The sequence below is a fragment of the Durio zibethinus genome, chromosome 15, assembly GCF_047325235.1.
Source record: "Durio zibethinus cultivar Kanyao isolate XHJ-2024 chromosome 15, ASM4732523v1, whole genome shotgun sequence".
Taxonomy (NCBI): domain Eukaryota; kingdom Viridiplantae; phylum Streptophyta; class Magnoliopsida; order Malvales; family Malvaceae; genus Durio; species Durio zibethinus.
The window spans coordinates 7,083,702-7,106,372 of NC_143176.1; the positions used below are offsets into that span (position 1 = coordinate 7,083,702).

At 28.7% G+C, this 22,671-nt stretch overlaps 1 protein-coding gene, 1 long non-coding RNA gene and 1 pseudogene across 5 annotated transcripts in view; 1 reads left to right on the top strand and 2 right to left on the bottom strand.

Annotated features, from left to right (window-relative positions):
• LOC149514628 (uncharacterized) overlaps window positions 1-15,990 on the bottom strand; it is a 49,807-nt pseudogene extending 33,817 nt beyond the window's left edge.
• The window catches only part of LOC111302336 (GDSL esterase/lipase At5g45950-like), a 96,429-nt gene that overhangs the window by 39,442 nt on the left and 34,316 nt on the right, over window positions 1-22,671 (top strand). The window lies entirely within an intron of this gene.
• Window positions 20,386-21,901, bottom strand: LOC149514629 (uncharacterized). The gene is made up of 2 exons (XR_016327962.1): window positions 21,536-21,901; window positions 20,386-21,361 (listed from the first exon to the last, which is right to left on the bottom strand). It is a non-coding gene; the product is annotated as an uncharacterized LOC149514629 (long non-coding RNA).

Here is a 22,671-nt window from a genome sequence, read left to right on the forward strand (position 1 = left end):
TTACTTGAATATCTGGCAAACTTTTTTTTTTTTTTTGGCCATTGACACCCAAGGATAATTGACTTTGGGATATAAAACAAAATTGGGTCCATTTCAAAATCTGCCTTAGGCCTTTGAAATTGATTCTTACATTTTGAGCAATATTTTATTCTCTTCTTTTTCTCTATAATCCAGTGTGGACCCTTCTAGACGTCACCGTCTGCAACTTACATAATGAAGGGTCAGATTTTGGGGACCCATCTTACAAAGACAGGACGAAGCATAATCAGATCCCCACAAATCACACATGCAGAAGTTTGTTGCCAGTGCCTGCCTCTACCTGACCCATTCACCACCCAAACCAACAAATAAATGAAGAAAAAAAAAGAAGGAATTCCTTCAAAAGTCCATAAGCAAACTATCAAGCAACTAGCACATCAACACCAAAACTAACATATACAACTTGGCCAAGATTTAGGCTGAAATTGTTTTAGATTTTTATTCTCTTATTAATGATATAAAACCTTGGTTGACATTTTTATGTTTTAAAGATTATATAAAAGTATTTTCGATCATGTATAATTTTATTGGATTATTTTTCTGTAGATGGATGATACATTTTTATATTTATGCAATTGAATTTACATAATTATATAAGATGTGTTATATTTCTAAAAACGTGTTTAGATGTATACGAGTGTTCATGTTAACTATACATGTCAATGTAATACTTTTTTTAATTTACAATTACATGGATATATTATATATAATATTATATTATAACATACATAGAATTCTGATAAAGTTTGCTTATGTAGACGTTTAGTTGAATTTTTTTTCTTTTGACACAAAGCAAAATCCCTAAAATTTCTCTTTACAATGATATGTAAGATATTTCCTACTTTAAAACAATTTATCAAAAGATATATATTTTAAGATTATTTAATTATCCAAAACTTTAAAATTTAAGTGAAAGACCAATTCAATTATTTTAAATTGCTAGTAACAAAATCTAATTTAAATATATTATTTTTTTAAAAAATGCATTAATCTAAATATATATTTTTTTCAATTTAAAATTTTCAAATACAATGATATATTATTTTTTAAAAAATAGGTTTTCTAATAATATAAATATATATCTTTTTAAATCTAAAAATCTCAAACGTAATTATATTTTAAAAAGATTTTTTAATAATTTAAATATATGTCATCTTAAACTTAAAATTTTAAAATATAATTTTTACTTTTAGAGATTTCATAATAATCCTTTATTATTTGATTATTTTTAAATTTAAAAGGACTAAATATCACATACATTAAAAAATAATTTATTCTTTAATGATACTCTCAATGTTAATTCTATTTCTTTGCTTTTTTTTTTCAACCTATATGCTTGCAAGGAAATGGTTTTTAACTAGTTATCTGTACATCCACGTGTTAAAAATTTAAAATCAATGTTTTTACTTTGTTTTGGAAAATTTTATCAAAATTTTGAGTATTTTGTTTATTCCTGAGTATATGCATGGATCTTATAGAAATTCTTTGTCAATTCTTGATGTTAGAGTGAAGAAAGAAGATTGGTTTAACACATTAATAATTCTTCTAAGGTATTTTAATAATTGAGGTAAAAAATATTGATTTAATTGTTTAAGAATTGTTTGTTAGTTTTATTTATTTAATTATTGATTTTGTTGGCTTTTCTTTTATTTATTTTTTTAAAAAATTATATATAAAGGCAAATGACTAAATACAATACTAATTCTAACATAATTGTTTTATATAAAAATAAATTCAAGTTTATTTATTTGAAATTAAGTTTTTATAATTTAATTCTTTTATAATATTATTGGTTCTTTTCCTAGAAGCGAGACAAAAGTAGTAAAAGCAAAAAGGAAATTTTTTTACCTTTGGAATTGATTATAAAATCCTATGAATGGAAATTGACACATTCCCATTAAAATCTTTTTATAACAAATTTTTAAAATAATTATTTAAAATTTAATACTATTACTTAAAATTTAAAATTATTTTATTTTAGCTTTTACAGTAATACAATTTTGCATCAAATGTAAAGCTTAAAACAAATATAAAAATTAATTTGTTAAATCTTATAAATGTTGAAGATCAAGATATTACTAAAATTCATGCAAAGAATATACATTTGAGTAAGCCATTACGCATATTATTTAAATATTTAAAATCATTATTTTTTTTCAAATAAATAAAATTTATCTTACAATTATATAAACTTGTAGGTGTATAAAAATGATTACACAAGATGGAAATGGCACAAATTGAAGAAAGTTAATTTGAAGTGATGAAACTTTTAGTTTCCAATCCAATATTTTATTGGTAAACTAAATAATATTGTTTGTATATAAATCTTTTGGATATTTTATTTTTTTTCTCAAATATTATTATATGTTTTGAATTTTGAATTTTTGAATTAAAATTTTTTATTTCATTATGTTTAATATTTTAATTATATTATTTGTAATTTACATATATATATTATATGTTTTGAATTTTGAATTTTTTAATTAAAAAATTTTATTTTATTATGTTTTGATATTTTAATTATATTATTTGTAATTTACGTATATATATTAAATTATATATTAAACATCTAAGTGATTAAATAATATTAATTTATATATCTAAATACATTTAAAAATAATTTGTATATTGCATAGGTAATAAGCTAGTAGCATGTATATATAAAATAGTTTATGATGAAAAATTCTATAATCTATATATAAAATGATCATTACAAGCATGCCAATAAGGAATACTATAAGAAATGGGAAATTCAATTCTTGTTGAGAGTACATGACTTTTGAACCAATGATTCAATAACTCAAAGTCTAAGATGTGAATTTTTTGTTTTTTGTTTGTTTTCATGCTCAATCATACAGAGGGAATTTTAAAGATATAAAAGAAATGGGCACAAGAGATTTGATATCTCTTTTTGAGTATTTTGTAGCTTCAAATTAGATCAAAATGTCCTTGTGCTTCACCACCTTTAAAATTAGCCATGGTTATTGCAGTTGCTCAGTCAATTTGCACCATTGCTGGTGGAAAGAAGCTATATTAAGGTCGATGGTGCATATTTAACCCTCTAGCTCTTTACCGGATAATCGAATCTTCAAAGCTTGCCTTTACCACGAACAAAATAATATATGAGCAATTGAAGAACAAATCATCATGACAATGGAGATTGGTGTAATTTGTTAGTTAAGCACAGTTAATAAGCTAATGACTCAAGGTTGGGCAATTCATAATTGTAATAGATTAAATTGGATGGAGGGTGGTTGAATTTTGAGCTTGAACACATTCAAGTAGTTGTTGACACTACAGGGGTTTTGGTTTTTAGTGACATTTTTTTTTTAACTTTTAGCGGCATTTATAAATGCCATTAAAAGATTTGCGATGTTTGCAAAAAAAGCCAATTAGAGTACCGGCTATACATGCTTCACAGAAAATAGTGGCATTTTATAAAAAACGCTACTATATTAGAGGCGTTTGTATCTAGAAAATGCCGCAATATTAGCATATTAGCTGTGTTTGAGCCAAAAATGCCTTGTAGAATCCGTTTCAACTTTTGTGTATGGATTATATAAGACATTTTTGAAAAACATTGTCTTTAATAATCCACACTAAAAGTTTGTTGATTGGATTGTTTAAGGCGAGTTTGGTCAAAAATGCCTTCAAGAATTGGTTCTATATTTTTCTTATGGATTATTAAGGGCGTTTTTATGTAAAAAAACACCTTCAATATTCTCTCCAAAATTTTTTAAATGAATTGGTGAATGTATTTTTACCCAAATAATGTCTAGAATAATCAAAATCTCTGTAAAAACTCAAAAAAGACTAAAGGTAGGGATCGAATCTACCACATTATGGTTAACATCCATGCGATCCTAAAATTTTGATTAGATATTTCTTGAAGGCATTTTGATAAAAAAAAGCCTTCAATAAGCCTGTGGAATTTTTTCGTGAAATTATTAAAGGTGTTTCTTGTAGAAAACATCTTCAATAATCACATACATATTTTACGAGGGGATTTTTGAAGGTGTTGTCTGCCAAAATTGCCTTCAGTAATTCCCTATCAATTTTTTTAATGGGATTATTCAAGCAATTTTCTACCAAAAACGCTTCTAGTATTCACTCAAATTTTTAATACAAGATTATTCATGGCGTTTTAGTCGATAAATGTTGCTAATATCAAGTTTTGGGTGGCGTTTACAAGTAACAACGCCGTTATTTGAATATTTAGTGGCGTTTTGATAATAAACGCCTTAAGTTTTATAAAAACATGGAAGCTAATGGCGTCTGTAAGTGAAACGCCGCTACAAAACTGCCACTAATATTCTATTTTCTTATAATGGTGCGATATGATAGTTCCTGAATTGGGACAAAAATCACCGAATATGAAATATTTAACTATCACTAATTTTGAAGAGTTATTTGATGGTGGATATAATCTTTCAAGTTTGAGGGAACTAAGATTCCATGATCTACCTAAATTGCCGGTGACATGGAAAAAGATGGTCAAACTTCACCACAAGATCATCATCTCCAACCTATATGCTTCCCTAATCTGACTCGTATATGGATTGACCCATGCAAAAACTTGAAAAGTTTCTTTCCGGTGAGTGTTGCTCATGGCCTTCCAAAACTGCAATCCTTAACTGTTCTGAACGTCTTCAAATTAGAACTAGTATTTGAACAATCAGGAGATGAGGCAAATGGTAGCGAGGAAAAAGAGAAAGTGATACAGCTACCTCAATTGGGCACCTTACGTCTTGAAAAGCTACCGAACCTTGTGAGCTTCAGCCCTGTGGGTTATCATTTTGTACTCTCATCTTTGGAAATTTTAACTATAAGAGGTTGTCCCAATATAACCACAAGCTTTAGTGTTGATTCAGAGCAATCTGGGAATGCCAAAACAGAGGTACGCTACGCTCCCCAACTCTCAATATAAAAGTATCAAAAGCTGCCCTGCCTTTTGTATAGATGAAATTGGATAAGCTTATGAACAGAGAGGTTCATCTGTTGTATACTTTTTCATACTTTTATTTCCTCTTTCAGCTTTATTGATTATGCAATATTAATCTCGTCAGTTCAAGGGAACTTGTTGTGGATTTCAATTGAAATTTGTCATCCATGTGTTTGTTTTAATTCCTAATGAAATTGAAAATGTAATTGGCTGGCAATATTAATTCCCAGTTCTATTGGGTGGCAATCTTTCTTATTGGGTTCATTCAATGGTCCTTGCTGCGTTATTATTTCAATTTACTGAATTATACATCCTTCTTGGTTTTCACATGCCATTCTTTAATTTGTTTTGCAGGCAATCCGATCAATTGATGAAAATATAGTGGAAGAGTCTACTAGAGCTAAACAAACAACATGGCCAATTGGTAGTGATATATGGTTTCAGAATATATGGTTTCAGAGGACCGAGATGAAGAAAAGAATGTCAGTATGAGAAGATGCCAGTGAATGAAGCAGTTGCTAATTTGCTGCAGCATATCACAAACCTTTGTCCCAACTTCACAGACTTGCAGCCAAATATTGCGATCATATTAGAATGCAAATTTCTATGAGGGTACATAAGACTGCATTCCTGTTTATTTATGCTTTTTTTTTTTATCAGCTAAAAGTTTATAGTTTGTTGTCCTTTCCACTAGCAGACCTGAAAACAAGGATCTTTTAAAACAGCAATGCGCACATTTTAATTATCTTAGTGTTTCTGTAAGTCACGTGAAAATTTGTCAATTCTGAATATCAGTTGAGTAGCATTTCTTCCTCCCTCTAGACATTAGACAAATCACATATTATTTTCTGGCATAAGAATTGCTATAAGAATTCCATGCATCGTAATTTCATTCAATTAAATCGGCATCTTTTTTTTTTTTGCAAAACAGCTAGTCAAAACTAAGTTTCCCTAGTTGATGTTCTAGAGGTTGCTTTTGTTTAAAGATGGCGGATCTTACCGAGTTAAATACTTATTGGAATACTAACAAATAAAAACAACTAAGTTGATGGAAAATGTTGGACTGAAATGGTATGTCTATATATGTTAAGCTTATAAGCAGTCTAAGTGAGAATTAATCTTGATATTAGAAGTCAAAACTTAGAATCCCATATACATATTTATTACTTTTTTTGGTGTAATTTTATCACTTTATTATATCTTTATGTAATTTTAATCATCAATGGATTAAAATAGAATATTTCATCCAAAATTTATTTTTTTTCTATGTTGTTGATATGGAAAATATTTATATTTTATTGTAAAAAAATTTCACATAGGATAATATAAACCTGGAAAAAAGATAAATGGACTGTTTATTTTTTGTAAAAAAAAAAAATTGAATTTATAAAAACTTGGCAAACTTTTAAATTTATTTAGAAAACCAAAGTATATGTTCGAAATTTTATTTTCATTTTATAAGAGAACATAACTTGAAATTTTTATATGAGTTTTTATTCTTGATTATCAGCCTGAGCAAAGCTCTAATGGCAGCTTCTTCTGCTTAATTATATTAAAAATAGTTTTTTGTATTGTATGCTTAGTGGTGTTGTTGACATCAGAATTTGCTCTCTTTTAATTTATTTGAAAAACTAGGGAGAAATGCAAGCAATGGGAAAATTAATTAGATGAAAGGATTAGAATAAGATGATTAATAAAAAGTCATTTTTTTTACATCTAATTAAGTGTATGTAGTCTTATATTTTCCTTTATCATTGATGATTTAATTTTTAAATCAAATTTGATTTTTTTAATTTGATTTATCAAATTTTGAGTTTAGCTTCCACAACATATATATTTGAATAATCATATTTTTAAACTTATAAAAATTTAAATATAAGTTTAAATTGTTTTTTCATTTTAATTTGGTTGATTAAACTTTAATTTTCTAAATAAGTTTATACATTTTTCAAAATTTCTGAGTTTAAAATCTTTTTAACTAAAAACTAACTTGTCCTATTCTTTTGGATTTATGTTACCGTACATGAAATTTTTTAAAGAATAAAAATATAAATATTTTAATGTCAACATGACATAGAAGAAAAAAATTTTGGATAAAATATTCTATTTCCATTCATAAGTGACTAGAATTGTATAAAAAATTGAACTAGTGATAAAAGTACATGAAGAAAAGTAAATAGATGATATTAATGAATATTATCTCTACCTGCTTATTCCATCCTACATTTCTCCATGTTCTTTAAACTATATTTCTACAATATACAAGTAATATTTATAACAGCTTAAGCATAACTTCATATTTAAGCTTTTTCAATTTGACTAGGTTTCATCTTCTTCTATGCAATGAATCCAACGTTCAAACATGAGTCCAGGATTCCTTGAGAACAGCTTAGTCTTCGTGTTAGCCCACCTCCTAATTACACCCAACATCATCGGGGACCAATTAGCTCTGTTTACATAGAATGATTGCTTTCCCACTTGCAATAACCAATTGACTAGAAGGACTTGTTGGAGTTGAAGCAATTTTTGGAGTGGCAACCACACTCTGCTCACTTCAAGGACTACCTTCTAAATGTGGCTCTTCCATCATATTCAATCATTAACTTCCTTATCAGAAAACAAAACAATTAACTTTTTTTAACCGCATCACCAAGAGAACATACAAACTCTAAATCAAGCTAATAAAAAATTTATCAACACAAAATTCCAACCAAAGCAATTGAACTTGACATTTGCCGTTGGTCATACCTCCAAAAGTTGTTTGTACATAGTACTTGCTTCCTTATCCTTGGGCTCAATTGCTAGAGTAATCTATTTCCATAATAAATTTGGAAGCTTTATTAAAATAATATTAAAATCACATGAAACGAACTAAAAAATCATAATTTTTGGCATACAAGATATATTGCAAAACCATATTAAGCAAGCAAAAGGCCAAGATAAATGATGGCCTTGGAAACAAAATAAAATGATGCCAAGCCGAATTTGCACTAATTTTCTAAAATTCATCTTGGAGAAGCACCATGTTAGTTCTAATGCCAAGCAAATTGTTACACATCACCAAGTGTTTAGGATATGGAATTCTTCTTTTCACATTCTTGGAAGATTTATTCATTTATGCGTACATAGATATTTTTGAAGAACATTTATAAAACTGATTTTTACTTACAATTAGGAGATGGATCCAAACCTTAATTGTTAATGGAACTAAAAAGCACAAGTCAAAAGAAACCTCACTTGTATTAGAAAATAACAACTAATTGCTTCCAGCCAAAAGCAATTTAGAAACTAACAACAATATAAACGACCAGAAAGGAGAGCTATAAAAACCTCTGAGGCCCAGACACTATAACCTTTGGACACATAGCTCTTGTCTTATGCTCAAGCTTGGACCTTGGTCCCTTAGAAGCCATTAGTTAATAGATGAATTGCAGGAAAAGTGAAGACAAAGAACCAATAGATGAATTAGTTAAGTACTAGAAATAAAAGTTAAATTCAATAAAAAGCATAGACAATGAAAAACAAAAACTCACATTTGACAATGGTTCAGAAAATTGTATATTGGCTTATTGCTAACACAAAATGATGTTAAATATATTAATTCAAATAGCCATGAGCTTAATTAGAAACAAAACAAAAGATTCTCAACTCACATATTACAAACAAACCTCAATAAGAACATAGTAAATTTAAATACGTTATTTATTGGCTTATAATAAACAAGTATTTTCACTTCCTTTGTACCCTACTATATCTCAAATAAGATGATTTGGTGTTTCAACAAATTGAATCGACTTTCTAACTGGCTCTAGTCCATCACAAATCAAAGTTTAAAATTGCACAGAAAATATACTTGATGGAAAATTTAAAAAGCTAAAATGAATTTCAACTTTACCTTTACATCAAAACCTAGAAAAAAAACATCAAAGTGCTGTCTGATCTGTTGAAAATTGAAGGAGACTGTAAAAATAAAATACAAATTTGAGACATGGTGGACATTCTAAAAAGAGCATGATTCATCACATAGTATCAAAGAAATTAGAGATTTCATTTTCTTCGAAATTTTGCTTTTCTTTAAATTGTTCAGCCAATCAGTAAATGTCGTCACTGTTAGCTTCGACAAATTCAAACATGTCTCTTTAATTATTCCTTTTTTCAATTTAAATGCCATACAAAAACTCATATTCTTAACAAAACTTAAAAAAAAAAAACAAAAAATAAAAAATTTCACCTGAAACTTCTATGGACAGGTATTGCTCAAGCACGGAAACGGACAGGCTGCCACGAGCCAAGTAAGCCATGGCTGTCAAACCATTATGCCCATCTTCGATCACCTATGCATCTCATTTCTTCTCCTTTAATGCTTGTGTGGCTTTAAAAAAGATTAATAGAAGATCAATTTGAAAATATATATAGTTGCATCTAAAGCTTTATTCTTTTTTGGGATAAGTTGTATTTTATTATCCAAAGGAGCAATAAAATTGCTACACTACATACACTCCATATATACAATCAAATCATATTCTAACTATTATGCAATATAACTTTATTTATAGTCCAAGCATCACACAAAATCTTGTTAACTGCTCATACACTTGTTCTTCTATTCCTTCTTTATTCTTGAATAATCTGCAATTCCTTTCTCTCCATATATAATATATATGAGCATTCCAAGTACTGCACAATACTATTGATATCAGCGCCTTGCCTTTTGTCTTTGTCACTGCCCATTTCAATTCTTCAGTTTCTCCTAAAGCTTCCTCAATTACTGGTTTTTGAGATGTTCTCAATCACGAATGATGTTGTAGCGTTGAACAATTGATGACAAAGGCCATCGGAGGAGGAATTGAGGATAGAGAAAAGGGATGAGGGTCTAATGGAGGGGGCGGGAAAAGGGAACTGTGAGTGAGGGAGAAAAAACGTTTAAGAGAAGAGATAGGGATTTTATTCCAAAATGAAAATCACTAACGGAATACTGACAAAAATTTCATTGGTCTTTCAAATATCGATTTAAAAAATTAAAAACATAAAATTTTATTATTAATTTAAAATTTTTTTTACATATAATTTTTTTACCTAAATTATTTCTCGACATTTGATATTCCATCTATAAAATGTGTCTACATTATTATCTACATAATTTTTTATCTGTAAGTACGGTGTTAAAATTTTATAGACATGCCAAAAATTTATCGGTGTCTATATTTTCCATCGATAATTCATTGGTATCTCGGTGGAAATAAATTAATAGTTTCATTTTTCAATTTCATTGATAATTCATCGATATTCTATTTGTAATTACAGATGAAAAAAGTTTGTTGATAAAATTCTATCAGTAATTAGCATATTTTTTGTAATGTAATTAATGAACTATGAAATATTCTTCATAATCATTTGTTAAAGTTAATAAACAAAAAAAAAAATCAAGCATGTTCACAAATTGTTCGTAAAACATTATATTAGTTTTTACAAATAAATTGAATATGAACAAATTTTGTTATATTTGTGATATGTTCGCTTAATTAAAAACCCTTAAAATGTTGTTTATGATCGTTTGTTAAAATTAATAAACAAATATAATTGGAATATATTCACAAATAGTTAGTCAAACGTTCTATCCATTTATCTCATAATATTATATATATTTATTATTAAATTAAATAATCTAATACGAAATTGCAATTATTGATAATTGATTGTGAAGAATATACCTTATAACAATTGAAGGTATTACAACCCAAATCTTTTAAGGTATTGGATAGATTTGATAATTTAAAACACAATATAGTATTACAATATGAAAATAAAAAAAAAAAAAGTTATGAAAGTAACATGAGTTAAAATTTTAATAAAACTGTATATGGGTTTAATAAAAACTAAAAAAATATTTTTTGTATTTTTCATGTTGATATAAAATGTAATATCTAATTTTTATGTAAAGCATAATATTAATATACAAAGTGTTTTAGACTATATGAATATAGAAATTGTTAGATGGATAATTGATAAATTAATCTTATATCACTTTTATCAAACTTTCTATTAGCATGAACGCTACAAAGTATATACCAAATACATTAATTACTAGTTTATCTTGAGATATAAGTGAGTCAAAAAGTTTGTGATACAAAATTTGAGTTCTAATTGAAGTTAAAAAAATTTACTTTAAGTTAGATTGAGTTTTAGTTCAACTTTATTTCTTGTAAGTAATTAGCACAAAATTATGTCATACAATTATAGGATATGGAAAAGAAAAACAAATTCAATTAAATTTGCAATCAAACTATGTCTAAGTATTATAATACTAATACTCGAATTAAATATAATTTACTAATTAAAGTGATATTAAAAGATTAAACTTACTAAGAGTTTAACTGTAAAGTCTACTTAAATATTCAAACAAGTTGTTAATTTACAAAAATTTAATAATGTTTAATTTGATATTTAACTTAATTGACTCATACAATTTTTTGAAAAAATTTAAAATTTAAAATCTACATTTCACTTTTATTATTTTTAAATTGTGACTTCCTTTATATTAAATAATAAAATAATGTCAAAATAATTAATAAAAGTGAAATGTAGATTTTAAATTTTAAATTTTAAAATTTAACTTTATAAACTCTAGTTTCCTCTTTTGTACAAGTAATGGAGATAGAATCCGTTTCTGGTACGACAAGTGCATTGAGGAATACATTTTAAAAATTAAATTTCAAAGAATTTATTCTCTTGCTATCAACAAAGAGGCCCAATTAAAGAATTTGGAAATTGGATCGGTTCAAACTGGAGTTGGAGAATTCAGTTGCGTAGGAACCTGTTGAATTGGGAACTGGAATCATGGATCAAGCTAATGAACCTGTTAAACTCTGTGACTCTCTGCCCCACAGTTCACGATAGGATCATAGGGTAGCACACAGCAAATGGTGTTTTCAGCACCAAATCTTTCAGAGAAGTTCTGAACTCCACAACAGTTTCTAATTCAACCTACGAAAATACATTTGGAAGGGTGTCGCCCCACTCAAAGTAGAAATTTTTTGCTGGAAGACGCTAAAAGGCGGTATCCCTGTCATTGATCTACTTCATAAAAGAAGATGCATGGTTAACGTGATAAACAAATGCTCATTCTACAAGGAACTAGAAACTATTGATCAGCTATTCGGCTCAGCTCTTTTGCACGTTAAATCTGGTTCAAATGCTGTCTTCAATGGAATATTAGCGGGTCTATTCCAGGTTCGATCAAATCCCTTTTTCTGTCTTGGAATAGTCTTGTTGCAAGTAGTAACCAGAAAGCTATTTGGGATACACTGTTCTATGCAATTCTATGGTCGATTTGGCTGGCTCGAAATGAGAAAATCTTCCAGCAAAAAACAGTTTCAATTGATCAAATTACCAGTTTAATATGGACTAGACTTGGTTGGTGGATCGAGGCAAAATATCCTAATCTGGATTTTTCAGACTTGAATTTCATGTACAACATTCAAGACTTAACCATTCCGCTGCACCGAAGATATCCAAGGAAGAACATTCATTGGTCACCGCCAACATCTGGTGTCTGGAAAATTAATGTTGATGGATCTGCTGCTGGTAAACCAGGTCCTGCAGGTTTTGGTGGAGTAATTAGTAATAGCAAAGGAGAAGTTCTGCTTATGTTGTCAAAAAGCATCGGCATTAAAAAAGACTCTAATCTTGCAGAGCTGATGGTAGTAATAGAAGCTCTTTCAATAGTGGTAAGTTCGAACATTGACTCTATTCTAGAATTGATCATCGAAAGCGACTCTCAAGTAGTCACAGCATGGATTAACAAAGTAAGCATTAATCTCTGGAATACGATGATCTTCACGACGAGTAGTATAATCTCTATTCTAGAGTGTGAAAAGTTTCTTTTGTCCATATCTACAGAGAGGCCAATCACTTTGCAGATTTGTTGGCCAAATTGGGTGTTTTTAGAAGAAATGATTTCGTAATATGGTTTTAATTTTTGTCTATTAATAATAAATATCTTTTACTGTTTAAAAAAATTTTAAAATTTATCTTCCATTTTTATTATTTGTAAATTACGACTTCTTTTATATTTAAAAACGTAACAATGTCAAAATAATTAATTAAATCTTAAATTCAATTTATACCAACACATTAAAATTAAAATAGTTTTGCTAATTGCTGTTTAACTTTTTCGTCTAAAATTACTTGAATATTTGGCAAACTCAATTTTTTTTCCATTGACACCCAAGGATCATTGACTTTGTGATATAGATTAGGAGCTAATTTAGATTTCACCGTACCTCCAGTGCCATGAAATTTAACCCTCAAATTGAAACCAACTAAATTGGACACCCATTTGGAAGTTCTGATTTCGGTGCAGTAGTTGCATTCTCACCGTGCCAAGGCTCAGTGATCCACTGAAGGATAAATTCACTGGTGGCTAACTAATGTTGGTCTTTTTCACTTTTACCCTTGAACCATGAGAAGCTTATAAGGGTCATTGGTCCTAATTCATTAAATAAATTTTTTTATTTAAGCATGTAAGTTCGGAAAGATTAGAAGACTTTTGTGATTATAAGGTTCCTCTTTTTTTTTTTTTGTGATTTTTTGTTTAAAATTATGAAATAATTTTGTTATTATTTAATTTAATATAACAAATAAATTTTACTATAATAAACTAATAAATAAATAGACTAATAAATAATAAATAAATAAATTTTAATATTATATAAAATTTTTTGGAGGTTATTTTATTAATTAACAAGTATCTACAAAAATAATAAAAAAAATAAAAAATTGTTTGATATATTAATATTATTTTTTATTAATTTTTAATCATTTTTAATAAAATTATTGATATAAAAATAATTTATTAATTTATTAATTTTATAAATATTAAATAATTTACATATTTTAAATTAACATCTTTAATAGTCTTTTCTTCTTTCATTATAACTCAACTCATCATTATCAGTGTGTTAGCATCCAAACATATATTCTTACCACTAATTTTAATTTTATTACTACTATAACTAATTTTACCTTCATTATCATTTTTAATATTATGGAAATTAATCTAACCACCCAATTAAATAGACACTAAAATTTGGTCAAATTCGAAATCTGCCTTCAGCCTTCCAAATTGATTTTTACGTTTTCAGCAATATCACTCTTCTTGTTCTCTATGATCAGCATGGACCCTTCTAGACGTAAACATCTGCAACTTACATAATGAAGGGTCTAATTTGGGGGACCCAACTTACAAAGGCAGGACAAAGCGTAGTCAGGTCCCAACAAATCCCATATGCAAAAGTTTGCTCCCAGTGCCTGCTTCTACCTGACCCATTCACCACCCAAACCAACGAAGAAAATATGAAAGCAAAAAAAAAAAAGAAAGAGGGAATTCCTTCAAAAAGCCCATGAGAAAACTATCAATCAACTAGCACATCAACACCAAAACTAACTTATACAACTTGGCCAAGATTTAGGTTGAGATGTGTTTTAGATTTTTATTCTCTTATTAGTGATATAAAACCTTGGTTGACATTTTTGTGTTTTAAAGATGATATAAAAATATCTTTGATCATGTATAATTTTATTGGATTATTTTTTTATAAATTGATAATAAATTTTTATATTTATGCAATTGAGTTTACATAATTATATAAAATTTTACATCTGTTAAATAATGATTATATTTTTAATAATTAACGATGTTTTATATCTCTAAAAAATTAGTTTAGAAGTATGCAGGTGTTCACATTAACTATATATGTCAATGTAATACTTTTTTTTTTATTTACAATTACATGGATACATGACATGTATATACAAAACTGTTAATGATGAAAAATTCTACAATCTATATACAAAATGATTATTACAAGAATACCGATAAGGAAAACTATAAAAAATGGGAAATTCAATTCTTTTTTATAGTACATGACTTTTGAACCAATGATTCAATAACTCAAAGTCTAAGATTTGAATTTTTGGTTTTTTGTTTGTTTTCATGCTCAATCATATGGGGGAATTTTAACGATACAAAAGAAATGAGTACAAGAGATTTGATATCTTTTTTTAAGTATTTTATAGTTTCAAATTGAGATCAACATGTCCTCTTACTTCACCACCTTTACAATTGGCCAAGATTATTGCAATTGGTCGGTCAATTCAGTACAGATTTTGATGAAGTTCTTGATGATAATATACGTACGTAAAAAATAGAATTCAATTAATTCACCTAATTCTTTACCGATCAATGTTACCAGAAATGAAAATATTTTTTAAAAAATAAATTAAAGATTCCAACTACTACAAGTTACAACACAAAATCAATTTTCTTACCACTGAAGAAGAAGGTTATTGAAATGGTTATAACCTTTGAATCAAACTAGGCAAAGCCAAATGGATTCAGATTCATGAGGCAAACTCAAATCTGACCTGAAAGCCAATCCATGGTCCAACCGAGAACACTCTTTTTCAATGTTATACTCACGAGAACAAAATTTTATGACCATTATTAACACTGTCATTCCCTGAAAGTACTGCTGCACCAGGATGCCACCCTGGAGAACCACTGCAGGTCAATGGAACAGTTTTTGTTGTACTGACAATATCAATATTTTGAACAAATAAAGGTGTTCTAAAGATTGAATTTGGTGGTGACATAGTTCAGCAGGAAACGGAATTGAAGAAGCAGAAGAAGAAGAAGAAGAAGAAGATTGATTTGCAGGATGGAACTTTGGGATTGGCAAAGAAAGATATAATGATTTATGATGAATAATTGGTGGTGAAATAACAGATCATGGGGAAGGCAAAATTGTGGCAGCAGCAGCAGCTACAGTTGCATCTTCCTTTTGCTGTTCTTCTATTCTTATCTTCTCAAGCTGTGCCACACCAAGTCCTCTTTTTGGGACTTTTTTAGGCCTTTGCTTCTTGGAAGATCTATCAAGATTGCTTCCAATTCCACCACCACTGCTAGTATTACTATTGCCATACCTTTGGGTTTGATGTTCTTAAGCCATTGTTTTCACGAGCTTCCATATATATGTAAACACAAGCTTTCACAAGAAAAAATTGGAAGAAAAATCCAAGAATAAAAAGCTTTAGACCTAAATCTTTTAAACTTGTCAGAAACAAGATGCTAGCAATCCCAACCCTGGTATTCAAGCATTTCACTATTTATATGTGCACTTTTATTGTGTGTTTCCATTCTTTTCAAGAAGAAAAAACTGATTAAAAGAGGGTTATGGAGAGAGGAAATCTTTGAAATCAAGGAACAAGGATTTTCAAATAAAAAAATTAAGGATAACAAGAGGAAAATCTAGAGAAAATATACAAGACGAAGCAACAAAGTTTAGAAGAAGATGCCCAAAATCTCGCTGATATTGGAGGTCAAAAGAACAAACCCATGAGCCTAGCCAAGTTTTCAGCCAAAATAATGAAAGAGAGTGGAAAGGGAAGATCACTGTATCTGAGAGGATTCAGATTTTCTCTCAAAGGCCTTGTTTGTCTGAGGTATCAAAAAAAAATGATATACCAAAGTTGTACATTTTTTTTTTTTTTCAAAATTCAAAACCATGCAAATCTTTAGCTTTGCTATGAATCTATTTGTCTCTCATTTCTCGACCAAGTCCTCCTCCACACTTCCTCTGTTCATTCCTAGAGTCTCCAACACCCTCTCTTTCAGCTTTTTATTTTTTCTTTCATTTTTTTCTCTCTCAATTTATGTTTTCAAAGTTCTAAAAGAAGCTGAGTTCCTAAGGTCACCTTAGCTTTGTTTTGTTTCCATTTCGGGGTATCTTTTGCTGGGTTTGCGACTTTTGGACCTAAATGCGGGACATTCACTTTGTTCTCCAACACATGCATGGAATTCAACAACATAGTTTATGCCTTTCAAGTACACTAGCAGAGACAGATGGTTATACAAGCCTGAAAGCTCTTTGAACCCTTAAAATTTTAAAAACCCCAGTAACATGAGGCAGAGATGAATGGTTATACAAGTCAAAAGGGGTCTTTGTCCCATCCCAAATTTTAAGAATAACCAAGAATCAAATAATCTATAAGTTCCACTCTTCATATGAATACTTTATATCTAGTTCACTCAGTTAAATGAGCTAATAATATTTTGAAATCCGAATGGCTTATTTGGGGGAAGAACAATAAAGAGATTGTAAAGACGTTTTTTGGGCAGTTAAAATCTATGCATGTTTATGCTTATGGGTGCGAACCTATCTTATGCAATAGTTTAAGAAGGATTAAAATCATATTATTTTTTTTGTTTATTTGTTATACCAATCAATTATTACTTACAAACCCTTAAAATCAAAAGCTTTGTTATAATAATTAGCAAGTGTATACTTGTTACAATCATAATTATATTCATTCAACAAAAGTCAAATAGACTTTCTAGTTTCTTCATAAGACTCCAAATCTATAATTAAGTATCAAACTTTTTTTTCTTTTTAATCAACCGCAACTTCTCTCCATGTAATTTTCATTTTTAATTTTATTTTAGATTTTTTCTCCTGTTATAATGCATTTTTTTTATTTAAGACAAAAGTTAGATTTGAATAACCTTTTAAAAGGTTAAAATTTTAATTACTTCTAATCTCAAAGTTTTAATTTTATTCTTTTAATGGTATATTTTATTTTTCCTGTTTTGATAAAAAAAAAATGTTTTTTGGCAATTGTTTTTTTTTTTTAAACCATTCACAATTTTAAGCAAAATGATTTATTTGATGTATTATGTTTCTTTATACACATTGATAAAACTTATAATATTGTAAGTTATGTTTAGTATATTTCTATTTATATTGATAATATATATGGTAGGTTACTTGCGAAGAAAAAAATTAAAATTCAATGTAATATTTATGAAAAAAAGGACAAAAAAGCCTCTGAACTAAATTCAATAATCATCTAAGTCTTTTTTTTTAATCAATTAAACCTTTAAACATCTATTTTCATTAATTGAACTCTTATTAGAGAAAAATGGTTAACTTTTTCTGTCCAATTGAGGGCTTAATTGAGTGAAAATATATGTATAAGGATTCAACTAGGTGAAAATAAATGTTTAAAGATTCAATTAGTTTGAAATAAAAGATTTAGGGCTTGATTAATTGCATTAAAATATGAAAAGCTTAATTGATAAATGATTTTTTGTTTGAGGGATTTTTTTACCCTTAAGCCAATATTAATTGACTCTCTTAAAATTAAATATCAAGATCCACCACTATACACTGACCAATTGGGTTTTACTTCTTTGAGAGTTTGGTTGTCAACATTTTAGTTATATTCCCAATCAATAATGCATTTCATATTTGAATAATGAATCAAATTTTATTTAATTATATAATTAATTTAAAGCTCAGTTTGTGGGTTTCAGACGGGAGAGAATAACGGGGACCAATTATAATCTCAGTCTTAGCCTCAGCCGTCGGTAGATAGATAGAGACAAACAAAAGAGTTTTGAGTTTAGGGAAAAGAGAGAGAGGGCTTTGCCGAACCAAAGACGACGATTCAAATAGCACCAGAGGGCTCTCTATTTTTCCTCTTTCTCTTGATTCTCACCTCTCACGCACCTAATCACCCTTCCAATTGGCTATTGTTCCACGTGGCACAACTCTATTCGTTGCATTGCATCACTCTGTCGTTATGTCTCTCACTTTTGTTCTCTTTATTGCTGGGCGACATCCTTTCTGTGACGGTCATGGACATATGGAAGTGTTTCTGATAATTTTAAATACATCGACAATTAGAAAAGAGTAAATTTTATCTTTGGTTACTGAATTAAGCTTTTATTTTTATTTGGATCACTTAATTTTAATTTGTATCAACAAAATCATTAAAACTTATTAAATGTAACAAATATGGCCACTTTAACTATTTTTATCCAAATTACTAATAAAAAAGTGATATGACCTCCACATTTTATGCCACATAAGTTTAAATTTTTTTTTTTCATTTCTTTTCTTTCCTTCCCTTAAATGTCACTCTTTCTCCGTTTAATTGTTCAGCCTCCATCTGCAGCCACCCAAAACTAACATTCCACCACCTCGTAAACGGGCCTAAAGTCGACTTATGAGCCCAGCAGAGTTAGTGTTACCAGGCTAGAGGCAGAACCACCCCAGCAAAGCCAAAAAAAAATCTCCTCCTTTGTTTGTCTCCAGTTGGTGCCCCTAAATAGAAGAAAGAATGTTTTAGATTGTTTCTATAACAGAATGTTTTAAAAATTGTTTCTTTGCTGGCTTTATTTCTTGATTTTAACTTTGTCAATGATAAAAAAGAAGAAAAGAAAGGTGCCCTTGTTTTAGCTACTCATAAATTATTACAACACTAATTCTACTAGATTTTATTTCAAGACTAATGTCTAATGGTATACATTTGTTTATTGAATGTGGGTGGAATTATGAGTGTTCGTGGTGGATTTCTCCTTTTAACTTGATAATAATTTTCCCTTTTCTGATTTGGAAATGGGAAAATGAATTATAGTTGTCTAAATGGTGGTAGAAGGCTGAACAGATGGTAGTAGATCTTATTTTCAGGTTAGATCTAGGATACTTTAGAAAGTTTAAGGAGGAAATGAGCCAAGAAAAGAATGAGGAGGCTGAAATTAGCAAACAATTAAATTCTGATGAAGATCACATGCCGACAAACGACGATTGATAGCAGAGAGAGCAACGATACAGCGTCGAAAATTGAGTTTTGAATGGTGGCTGGCCAGTGTTGAAATTCTTTAGGAGAAAAGAGAGAGGGGGAGGGAGAGCAAAGAAATGAAAAAAATAATAATTTAGGCTTAGCTTATGTGACCGTTTATGTGGCATATGACATAGCAGTCACATCATTTTTCTGTTAATAATTGGGATGAAAAAGTTAAGTGATTAATTATATTTGTCACGTTTAGCAAATTTTAATGATTTCGTTGGTATAAATTAAAGTTGAGTGATTTAGATGAAAATAAAAATATAATTTAATAATTCGTTGGTAATTTGTCGATATTCCGTCGATAATTCATCAATATTTAGTTGATAATCAATCAATAAGGTTGATTTTCGTTGTCAACTTTGTCAGTATTTTGTTGATATTTCATTGATATTCCACCAATATTTTATCAATAATTTTTTATGTCCATCATTAAAAGCAAAAATTCTGTCATTGAAATCCATCAGTAAACTTCCAATTTTATCTGTAATTTGATTAATTTCATTTATAATTATTTAAAAAATTATTAAATTAAAAATAAAAACATGTATAATTATTTTAAATGTCTATTATTTATCTATTATTCATTAAATGATCAAATCCACATCATAAAGTTTGTTTATTATTCATTAAACCATCAAATTCACATCGTAAAGTTTAAATCCACAAAAATTCTAAAACAATCCAAATTATAAATTTAAAATCCGTTAAATATAGCATTGAAATCCATAAAATCCATAAAATTCATAATACAAGTCTTGAATAATATAGTATTGAACTTCATCAATTACATCATTTACATCATTTGATCCATGAAACATCTAAGCTCACTCCTCAAAAAAATCATCACCATCTTCTTGCATGTTGCTTTACCAATTGTTATTGAAGACATTGATTGCTTGAAAACTTGTCTCACGCCAGAGATGCAACCGATTCAGTATTGCCGCACACCAAAAAAATGCATTAATGGAGAAAAAAAAATATGAAGTATAATATTACATCCCTCTGCCCATCTGTCTTTTAGTATCAATAGCAGTTTAGAACAGACAAGCTAATAACATCTCACCGCTGTGGCATTTTTTGCCTGGTACTTATCAGTCCATAAGCTATTATAAAGCTGGATACTGCAACCAAGATAACATGGCACAAACCTACAACCAGTAATATAATGAAAAGGATCTTGCTTAGCATAATGGCAAACTTACATACGCAAAGGCAGAATCCATTATAGCAAGCAGCATTTTTTTTTTATAAATAAACTAAATTATTATTAGTATGGCTAATAGTTGCAGGAGTTTGTAACATTGACTTTGACCATAAAACCAAGGCTTTAACAAGTTAGTGGGTAGTAACTGGACTAGTTCCATTTGGTTAGCAAGTTTCCTCATTATTAAGGTGCAAATCCTATTTCTAACATAAATCTATTCTGCAATCTTTGAATTGAATAGTTTCAGAAACTACAGTAGCAAACGAGATTCTTTTAGTGCACACATAAAGTATTTGTAATAAGAGATATATTAAGATAATCCTAAATCCACATATCAGAAAAGGAAGTTTAAAAGAAGGGCACAAAAGTTTTAATTCACGAAACTCCAAACTTTCTTTCAGTAGTCAACTTGGTTGTTCAGACTCTGAATTTTCCACATTATCAGCCTGCATAGAAAGGACAGCAACTTCAACTACTTGACCGTCCTGGCAATAACAAAATTATAGTGACAAATAAATCAAAGAACATTTAAAGTTACGATTAATCTTAAAAATCCTAATAAAAATTAACTATTAAATAAAAAAAAAAAAAACAAAATGCACGGCAGCCACAGATTTTGCAAAGCAAAGCAAAAAATCAAAGAAGCCGACGGGCTATACCTGTTGTAAGAGCCAACGCCAGACGACAGACGACATCATCGGACGAGGAAAGGAACCAACCGGAAGACTGACGACGATCGACAGCACCGGAAAAGACGATCAACGGCGTGGCGGTGAGGGGAGAATGCCAGAGATAAGTCGGGCAGAGAAAGGTGAAAAGGAGGGTTTAGGGATTTCAATGCAGGGGAGAAAATAAGAAAGGATTTAAGGATTTCATTTTTATCCACCTTACCGACAGAAATTCTATAGGTAAATTAATTCTTTTTTTTTTTTAATCTGATTTAATTTAATTTTTTCCATAATAATTTATCAATGAAATAATCTATCTGTATTACCTTTACTGATAGATTATTCTATCAGTATTTCTCACACTAAATTTTTTTTCTCACTAATAATTTATTAATGAAATACTAATGAAATAATTTTCGTCAATAAATTTTTTTGATATTCTGTTGATAAATATTGAATTAATTTATAATTATGTTCTGTTAATAATTCATCGGTGATTCACTAATAATTATTGATAAAAATTTTTCATGAGTAAATTTTTTATTATGTTAATCATCTTAAGATTCTTGATAAAATAACTAAGGGGACTCATGACATCAATCAAAATTGTAATTTCATTATCAATCAAAATTGTAATTTCATTGAAAAAATCTTTAGATTCTTTGTCAAAAAGATATTAAAATGATAATTAATTTTTTATAAATATGTAGAATTTAATATTTTTAACTTTTATGTAAATGATTTTACTATATATAAATAAAATGAAAATCACTAGATTGATCGAAAATTTAAAGACTAAATTATGTTAAAAAAAATTAAAAACAGAAGCTCTAACTGAAATTCATTTAATAGTTGATGAATGGTGAAAATTTTAATATTTTTTAGTTAAAGCGCCCATTGAAAACAACCTAGAGACCTGGCAATAGGCCTACAAATGGATTATCAAAAACACCTAACCAAGGAAACCCACTCGCTTATTTACAAATGATCGAATAGGAGAAACGTAGTATAACCTCAATACAAAATTAGACTGATCAATTCTCAGATATACAAATAAGCTGTGGCACCATTTACAAACAGATTGAGATCATCACTCTCATGAGTTTCCCATTGCCGAAGCTTCAATG